General features: G+C 42.0%; 1 long non-coding RNA gene across 1 annotated transcript; it reads left to right on the plus strand.

Moving 5' to 3' along the window:
• The first annotated feature begins 1,377 nt into the window (after nucleotides 1–1,377).
• On the plus strand, nucleotides 1,378–2,927 carry LOC109615858. The gene is made up of 3 exons (XR_002196858.1): nucleotides 1,378–1,463; nucleotides 2,515–2,567; nucleotides 2,687–2,927. It is a non-coding gene; the product is annotated as an uncharacterized LOC109615858 (long non-coding RNA).
• Nucleotides 2,928–9,413: the final 6,486 nt, after the last annotated feature.

The raw sequence follows: 9,413 nt of genomic DNA on the forward strand, positions 1-9,413 counted from the left end.
TGCTTGAGCTCTTTTTAATTGATGTAGTTTTTTAAAACTTTAGTTGGTCTTTGTGCACACATTCTGCAAAGTCTTACAAGGCTTTCAATAAGTTAGACACTTGCATGAATTATATAACTCCAGAACGTGTGTGCGTGTGTTGGCTTACATATGTTTATACACTATACACTATATACACTAGAAGTATATATCTTGTATGTGTGTGTTTACTGAACCCAGGCAACAACAACATATTCCGTTGTGCTCAAACGTCTGCACACCCTTGGACAATTGATAATATATGTAACATTTATAAAGAAAGCATGAGTGAGCAAGCAAAACATGTCTTTTATTTCTCATGGGATTCACATTCAACTGTAGGTCACAAATAATGTCTCAATCTTAAAACAAAACATGGCAACCAAGAAAAAAAATAAACTGACCCCTGTTCAAAAGTCTGCATGCCCTTAGTTCTTTACTGTGTATGGCCCCCTTTAGCATCAATGACAGCGTGCAGTCTTTTGTAATAGTTAACTATGAGGCCCCAAATTCTTGCAGGTGGTATAGATGCCCATTCGTTTTGGCAAAACCTTTTTGGCCCATTTGTTTTGCCTTTGGTCGTCTTGCATGAACCGCACGTTTAAGATCTCACCAGCGTGGCTCAATGATATTATGATCAGGAGACTGTGATGGCCACTCCAGAAAAATCACCTTTTTCTGCTGCAACCACTGGAAGGTCAACTTGTTCACTATAGGCCTTGTTTACCCCTTTCCAAACATAGCGCTTATGGTTGTGAACATAAATCTCTATGTTGGTCTTGTCACTCCAAATTACAGCGTTTTAGATGCTGTGAGGCGTGTCAAGGTGTTGTCGGGCATATTGTAACTGGGCTTTTTTGTGGCATTGGCGCAGTAAAGGCTTCTTTCTGGCAACTTGACCAGGCAGCTCATTATTGTTCAAGTATTGTTGTATTGAAACAACGGTCTCACGTAAAAGGACAGTAGATCTCTAGGAACAGGGTTAGGCAGCCCTGACATATACCAATAAAAACCCTCTCTTAGGTGTAGGAATCAATTTGGCATTGCTAAATCCAAAGTTGAAGCCTGGCAATTTAAAATGTAATCATATCTTTTGTTTTACCTAAGCATACATATCACATAGCCATGGAATTGAATCACAGCTATGGCAGTACTGGAAAAAACAAACTATTTTGGAGCTGACTGGTACCACCTTGATCTGACCAGCAGAGAGCAGTGTTTAGTCATATATGGTTAAGATGCTCAACTTCTCATGGCCATTACAAAGAGGTGTTTTTCTCTTTTCTATTCTGGCTCACTTCCCTCCTTTGCTCTCCGGTCTACTGATCGGGATAACAGAAACACATAATCAGAAATAATATAGCAACAAGCAAACCTTAATGCTTAAAAAAATAATTTGTTAGATGTTTGTTACCTAACATTGGGGATGATTGAAGAATGAAAAGGTAATTATACTTGGCTGCATGTCTAAGCTCTTGCTAGTGGAAGCTTGTTTGCTGCTCAATGCGATTTTTATGCTATTTTCAATTTGCTTGTTAGAGATAAAAGAATGTTAAATCCCCCCAGGCCTGACAATATTCCTCCATAATTTTTCCTGTATCTTCTCTTCATGAATGCAAACCAACCAAACAACACAACACTAATGAATACAGACTGAAGAAGGGATATTCAGTGTAGATTTTGGTGGTGCCTATACTGTCATGTATTGACAGCTGTGGTCTTGATTCTTGAATGTCATTAATTGGAAATAGTCACAATGGTATTTTCTATTCAGAGGACTGGCAAGAGCCATATAGTCTTTCTCGTTGCCCTATTTCATGTCAAGCACTCTTCTACAAGAATCACTCGTAGTCTAATTTATACCACAAAAAAACAACATACGGAAGTAAAACAACAATATGCTATTAAGTCCAAAAATCATCCTTGACAGTTCTGTTGTAGAACATGTCCTCTATCTTGAGATTTGGTTGGATGAAAATCTCTTTCAAAACACACATTAGTTGTTGAAGTGAATGAGTATTAGAATTGGTTTCTTCCATAGAAACACATTGCGTGTCTTCTCATCATGTAATTGAAAAAGCCACTTCTATGTCAGAACTAGATTATGTAGATGTGCTATATACAGTTTGCATGCTTCAACATCAGTACTAAAACCCTAGATGTAGTCCACCATGCAGCTTTGCATTTAATTACTGCTACAAAAATATAAGGCTTTAATACATTAACTTCCAAACTATCTGACTACAAAAGTTAATTGGAAAATTTGCAGTTATCAAATCCACTCTTAAGACTGGTTAATCTTAGAGATATTGCGAGTGAATTCAGAGATGGGGAAAACTGCTTTTGTCTACTGTGTTTTGTCGAGTAACCTTTTTGAGGTAGGGGTTTTGGTGTCTATAGGGCATTTATTTGGTGATATTTTTTTTATTGTTCATTGTGACTCTTTTCATAATTGTGTTTTTTAAATTTGTATGTTTTTTCTTTCCTGTCACACAGGGCTCAGCTGTAAAGGAGAGCTACAGTAGTTTTTAGGCTCTGTATAAATAAAGGTAAAATAAATTACCAAAAATATATGAACACAAGTTTGTAAATCAAATACAGTTTTATTTGGCACTGCCATGAAGTAAGTGGAGAACTAGCAACAACGAATACTTTCTATATCGTTTAGTCCTGGTCGCAATCTCTGGAAGCCACCTGAGAACCACTGGGGATGACGTCCTACCGCCTGTGTGAGTCATCCAGATCCGACTCATACCAATGCTTGAACCCAGGACCTCTGCCTCCCAAATGCACATGACCGCCTCATTAACGCAACCTTACCTCGTAGCGCCGTCAAAAAAATGCCAACTGCCGGCACGAGTGGGGACGCATCCCCTCTCCTTCAGCTTCCCCGTAACTGTGTAATATATATACAGGTAAATGGGCACTAAACATAAATAATAAAGACGTATGGAAGTCGCTCAGGATGAAAGAGTCGGATAAATGGCTGAAATATACGAATGTAAATGTGATACTCATTGATATGTACGAGAGCTTGTCACCCCTGAGTCCCAATTACACTGTTCAGACACAACATCCTGTGGATGAAACGCCTTCCTAAAATACCCAGGTACTTATGAGTTGCTTGCTGAAAGTAAATACCGATTTTGTATAATGAGCCTGTCACGCTGTCTTTTGTCGGCTGATTGCAAAGCTAAACCGCAGAGTTACTGAAGGCTATGGGATGTTTCTTGACCTAACGTATAATTACACACACACATACGCACACGCTCTCTGTTCACTACCCATGTGCAGAGCCAAAACATTCCCATTCCATTTCTAATTTCCCTAATCCTAACCTTTAAAGGCCCCGGCAGACTGTGATGCATCAAACCATTTCTCTCACGCAGTCAACTGCGATGTGCCCGCGTGCTTCTAATCTCTCGCCTCCATAAAAAGAGGGGGGAAGAGAGGGGGGAGAGAGGGGGCAAGAGAGGGGGGGAGAGAAGAAGGAAGCGGTAATATTACCCTGGGACGCAATCCACGGGAGGACGGTGGTCATTCACACACTTTCAAGTGCAGGTTTGAGTTAACCATGACTCTAATCCTAATTGTATTCCATAACCAGTTGTAAATGTTACCCCACTTGTAACCCCTGAGCTGAAAATAACTGCTCAAGGGGACTGGTCGAAATGTCCTAACAAGGGCTGATCTTTCTTATACTTTACTGGCAGAGACGTTTTGTCCCCAATCTATAGTAAAACCTGGGCACACAAACGAACACACACACACACAGACACCATTAAAAGGTTACTCAGTTCAAATCACCCCGTCCTGATGCGTTTATCGAGTGTTGTTAAGGTGATCGTTCCAACTGTCAGATATATAGTTTAATTATCAGTCAGACCAGGGCTCTGTCCTCAATGGTGCTCTATGACCTTCATAGTACACTGCTTTTTAACAGGGCAGGTAGGGCTCTGGTAGAACACAATGCACTTATATAGGGAACTGGTTGTCATTAAAGACATATAAAGTGCATCTTCTTATTCAAATTTGAAGACAACTTCACTTTTTTTACCTTTGCTTCTCTCCGAATGACACAGCCTTTTAGCCAAAATGACCGAACATTGAAGGGAACTTACATGCAGAGTAAACAGATCTAGCAGTTAGTGGTTTCCTGAGTTATTGAAGTTGAACACAGCTTGTGTGTCTGCTGATGCATTTTCTTTCAGACAACATGCATATTGATGAGCTTCCTAAAGATCTTTTTTAGGGCCATATTGTGTAATTTATTTACAGGACAAGAAGAAATTAACAAGATTCTGGGGGTGTTTTCACCAAACAGAGCAATCAGCATGAAACGTGGAAGGAACTATTTGTCCATTATGAGCTCTTGCTTCCGTAGCAAAATGGTTTGCTACAGTGTGCGCTAATGAGCAAACGCCAGGTTGCGTGCAAACAAGCAAAGGTATTTCCTGACATTCAATTTATAGCATACAGATATACGTGTATTTTTCTCTAGCCCAGGAACAACTCAATTGTTCTAAACTATTAAAAACAAAGTAGGTCTGGTGGATAGAAAATATATAGTCAGGAAGATTTTCTTGTACGTCTACAACATGGTTCTTTTTTTGAAGATTCAAAAGACCTTGGCTGATTCCCAGATGCCACCCTATTCCTTTTATAGTGTACTATTTTTGACCAGAGCACAAGGGCCCTGGTGAAATCATACTTCACTACATGAGGAATAGGCTACCATTTGGAACACAACCTTGTTTGAACCTGCTTTAAGGAGCTCACTGAAAGGGCAGACGAATACTTCATGTTGTTGGAGAAGAGGAGCAGAATTTAAATTAAATTACGTACATCAGGGATTTCAAACTAAAAGAGAGTTAATGTGAGCAATACATGTCTAAAATTGGAAGAATGTGTGCTGAATCCATGAAACTGTACTGTGTCCAGAAAACTCCCTGTGTCCCAATTGGCATCTTAATCCCTTTAAAGTACACTATTTTTCACCAGGACACATAGGGTGGACTTATGTTCTCATCTTTTTATTTGAATGGTAAACCTATTAAGTCATTTGTTTCAAAATTACTTAGAAAGAAGTAAGACAGTGGAGTCTGTCCTTTCATTGGTTCGTTAACCGGCGGGATATTAAAAAACACATGATTTCAAACGAGGGTCATCCAAAGGTCAATGCTTTATACCTGCTGGTGATTACATCAGCGGTTTAAATCATGTCATCATACCTGAAGAAGGTACATCTGAAACAGTACATCCAAAATTAAGTTACAGGCTGATTTTGAATAAACCATATTTGGTCCATTTGTTGCTCTTTTTTGCCCATAAATAAATACATGAATTAAATGTGTAATTAGAAGGTATAAATATTTAAAGTATATTACCTTTAATTATCTTCTTCAGATATTCCTGGTACCTGGCGGTGGAGCCTGTGTATTGATCGGCTGTTGATTCGATCTGTATTGTTGTGTTACTCTGCTAGCAAAGACCCGGAGAGATCATGTTGCGTCGGTGTTACGGCGCGTCACTTTGAGACATGTGGGGATCACAATCCATCATTTTAATCAATGACAAAGCCACCGTACATGAGTCGTGTGATGCCCTAGTGAGTAATGGCATATTGTAGCTATTATGATGCAGGAGACCCATAGCTAATAGCAACGGGGACTTAATAGGCCGTAATATAAAAATGCCAATATAAACCGCATTGAAAAACAGGCTAATGCATAGCTCACTGTGGGTCCATCACTCATTCTCATCCACCCACTCACAAACTTCACCGCCACCATTGTCCAGTGTTTCCCGGTCATAAGCTGGAGGGTTTAGTTTATTGAGCAGCTAAAATCCACTCGATGAACTGCCAGATCGCAACTTAATATTGTGAGGGCCTACAGCCACAGCGGCCCGACTGTCCTGCTCAGGTAATCGGCTGATGGTTTACTGCCGATTCCCAGGCCAGACCCCGGGTACCCAAACTTACACCCTATCCCCTGTACACTGCACCACTTCACACCAGGTCCCATAGGCTAGTGTATCTTAGACATCTCTGGGGAACCACCGGATGATTCACACTTTAGCTATAGCGACCGAACTAGCTCAACCCGATTCTCCATAATCAAGGAGTTGATGATTGGTTGATATGTTGAATGAGGTGTGCAAGCTCTGGAATAGATGGAACACGGGATGGCTGGGGATCCCTCAAATGGAGGTTTGAGAGCCATGCTCAAATGGGTGCTTTGGTAAAAGTTCACTGTATGCTTGGGGCTGGGCTAGCATTTGGGACGCAGGTTCAGTCAGACATCTATTAGGCAATGCTGTACTGTTCCCGGTGAACTGAAATAGCCCTATTTGTTCTGAAATACCGTCTGGCTCTGTTTTTATTGCAGAGTACAGCAGAGATGGAGAGAAATCAAATGACATCAAGGACAGTCACTTCAGCTCTGTTGGTCTTTGAGTCAGGCAATCAAGGCCTTTCAGACAGCTGCCCTGAGACGCTGAGTGCAACCTGATATCACAGAAAAATTTCATCCTGGTACATTTGATCAAATATGAGAAAAAACTGTACAGTACCAGAACAAAGTTGGGACAGACTTACTTGAATGGAGAAGTGTGTCCAAACTTTTGACCGGTACTGTATATATTATGAAGTTTCTCTTTTTGCAGAAACAGCCCAGGATTACGTTTTACTCTGACATCATGTTGCAGTGAATCTCTGGGAATGTTAGCCTGACGGAGGGGGAACGACAAAAACATTCTGTATATCGCTGGATAACCTCAATGTAAATTGTTGGGACATTCACGGGTTATGAACAGGACACATTGATAGGAAGAGGATTTATGACATTGGCTTGAAATTAACAGGTTTTTGTCATTGAAAACATGTTACCTGCAAGGAATGCATTTTCCTGTGAATAATCTAAATACTAAGCCCACTATTTCTACTTGGTCAAAGGGGCGGAGCTCTGTGGAATGTTTGTGGACAGCAACATGTTTATCAGAGATGTGTTAAAGTGGAAACAAGGAGGGTCTACAGTTTACATTAAGTGCAACGTATTGTCAGGAATTTATGTTTGGTCATTAAATGCCATGGAGTTTTTGGGTAAACTGCATCAGACTGTTGCTCTGTGGGTGTGCGGACACAAAGCAACATCAAGGAATTTAGTTCCGGTGCAACTTAAAAATACAGACCTCAGCTTGGGGATTGATTGATACACCACACAATCTCTCTCTTTCTGTGGGAAACTATCAAACAAATCTGATTAGAGACGTGCCCACTTCGATATTCAGACAATTTCTCAATGACATTTGGGCAGCCTCGTCAGTCTCGAGTCTCAAAAACAGGAATCAAGTAGTCTTCCTCTGGCATCCTTCTGCCACCACTATCACACCACCTCCCAACACACCGCCAGCTTATTTCAAGACTCAATAGTCAACGGAACTACTAATCTCCCTCCCGGGTGGGACAGAATTCACTACGGCTGAATCCATTGTAGCCTCAGATTTTCCCACCAGGAAAGTACTCTGTGCAGACAGAGCAACTCATGTCTTCGACCACAGTGATTCAGCACTGAGCGAGCTAAACAGTAATTACAAGTTAAACCTCAGTTTTGTTGAGTGGCATTGTGTAGTATGTGACGTGTGATTATGCTAACAGGCTGAATCGGTAGCCAACACTAGCCCTGCCAACACTAGCTCTGCTCCAACCAATGCTTAAGTTTACCACTGTGCTACATATGTTAATGTGAGTTATTGCTCATCTGTCTGGTGAATAATATGATGCAGATCGGTTACAAAAGTGCAGTTAAAGGTGTTTCTGAGGCCAATTGTTGCTCAGTTTAACTTGACGGTCCTCAGAAATCCAAACTCCACCTCAGTCAGATCCCTTTTCCTAAAATTTCTCATTTTGTGTCCTAAATGTGACATTTTTACATCAATCCTTTTTGCTTGGATGGCAATAAACACTTAATTAATAATACTTTTTTGTGTCCTGATTGTTCAATGCATGTTTGCATTGAAGCCTTTGCAATTGGATGCCCCCATACAGATCGATGGAGCTGAAGTGGAGAGAGTCGACTTCAAGTTCCTCTGTGTGCTCATCAAAGATGACCTCACCGGGTCCAGGCAAGTAGACTCTGCAGTGAAAACTGCCCCAAAGCACCTGCACTTCCTGAGGAGACTCAAGAAGTTTGGCATGTCATAAAACCTATCACTAACTTTCACAGGTGCACCATTGACAGCATCCTCTCAGGCTGCACTACTGCCTTTTAAGGCAGCTGCTCCGCTAATGATCGCAAGTCCCTCCAGAGGATGGTGAAGTCAACGTATCATGCCCCCCCTGCGGCTTTGGGTTCATGGAGACCTGGGGGTCGGCTGCGTCGCCGTCCTCAACATTGCCGTGACTGGTCTTTGGGCGCATAGGGACCGGATGCGGCTCAACCTCGCCCCCCGAGGCCGTCATCCCCTCCTTACATTTTCAGTGACAGCTTATTGGCAGAGGGGTAAACCAATAGGAGCGAAGCCCCTATGGGCGACGCTCCACTCATAGAACTGGAGTTACGAAAGTAACTATCGTTTTAATTTGTGGCCTCTCTTAAACCAGTGTGGCCCTGTGTGAATTCATTAAGGGGTAAAAATAATTAATTAAGCAAGTAATTGAATAATCAGCAGTGGAAGGACCTACAAACACGCACAAGAATAAAATAAAAACACAGAAAGTCAGATGTTGCACTGTTCTTTTACCCCCCCATCTCCTTTAATCTCTTCCATCCATCCGCCCCCCCTTCTCCACCTTCTCTTCATCCCTTCTTCTTGCTGTTTTTACTTTATCCTCTATACCGCTTGCTTTCTCTACCTCGTGTTTATCGTCCTGTTCTCTTTCTCCATTTCCACCTACCTCTCTTTCAGTCCCTCACCTCTTTTCTCTCCACCCTCCAGTTTTCACACTCTCTACGCTTACTTTTCCCTCCCTATTGTCCCCCATCCCTCATTCCCCCCTTCTCCCTCCCCAGCCTCTAAAGGGTAGCGCACATATAGAAGTTCGGTTTGGGCTCAAATGCTAGAGCAGTTAACGCCTCCATCAGATGAGTCCCAATCATCATCGAGTTCACACGGGCCGTTCTCGGCAGCGGACGATATATGCAGATGATGTAGTGGTTCCGCGCATGCGCAAAAAATCAAATGCCCCCCCCACCCACTGACCGCCCTTGTTGACTTGTACCAGTGGTTTCTTCTCCAATTATCCAATTGGCTCAGAGGGCGCGATTAGGGTCTAACGACTGAGCAGCTGAAGGCTAAGCGCTCGCCCCATGTGGTCAGTAAAACAAAAGACGAGCGCAGCATGAGGGGAGTTAGCCATCAGAGGTAAAATGAACACCAGGTGATTGCAAGGCCAA

This window comes from Esox lucius, chromosome 6 (assembly GCF_011004845.1).
Source record: "Esox lucius isolate fEsoLuc1 chromosome 6, fEsoLuc1.pri, whole genome shotgun sequence".
In the NCBI taxonomy this organism is placed as follows: Eukaryota; Metazoa; Chordata; class Actinopteri; order Esociformes; family Esocidae; genus Esox; species Esox lucius.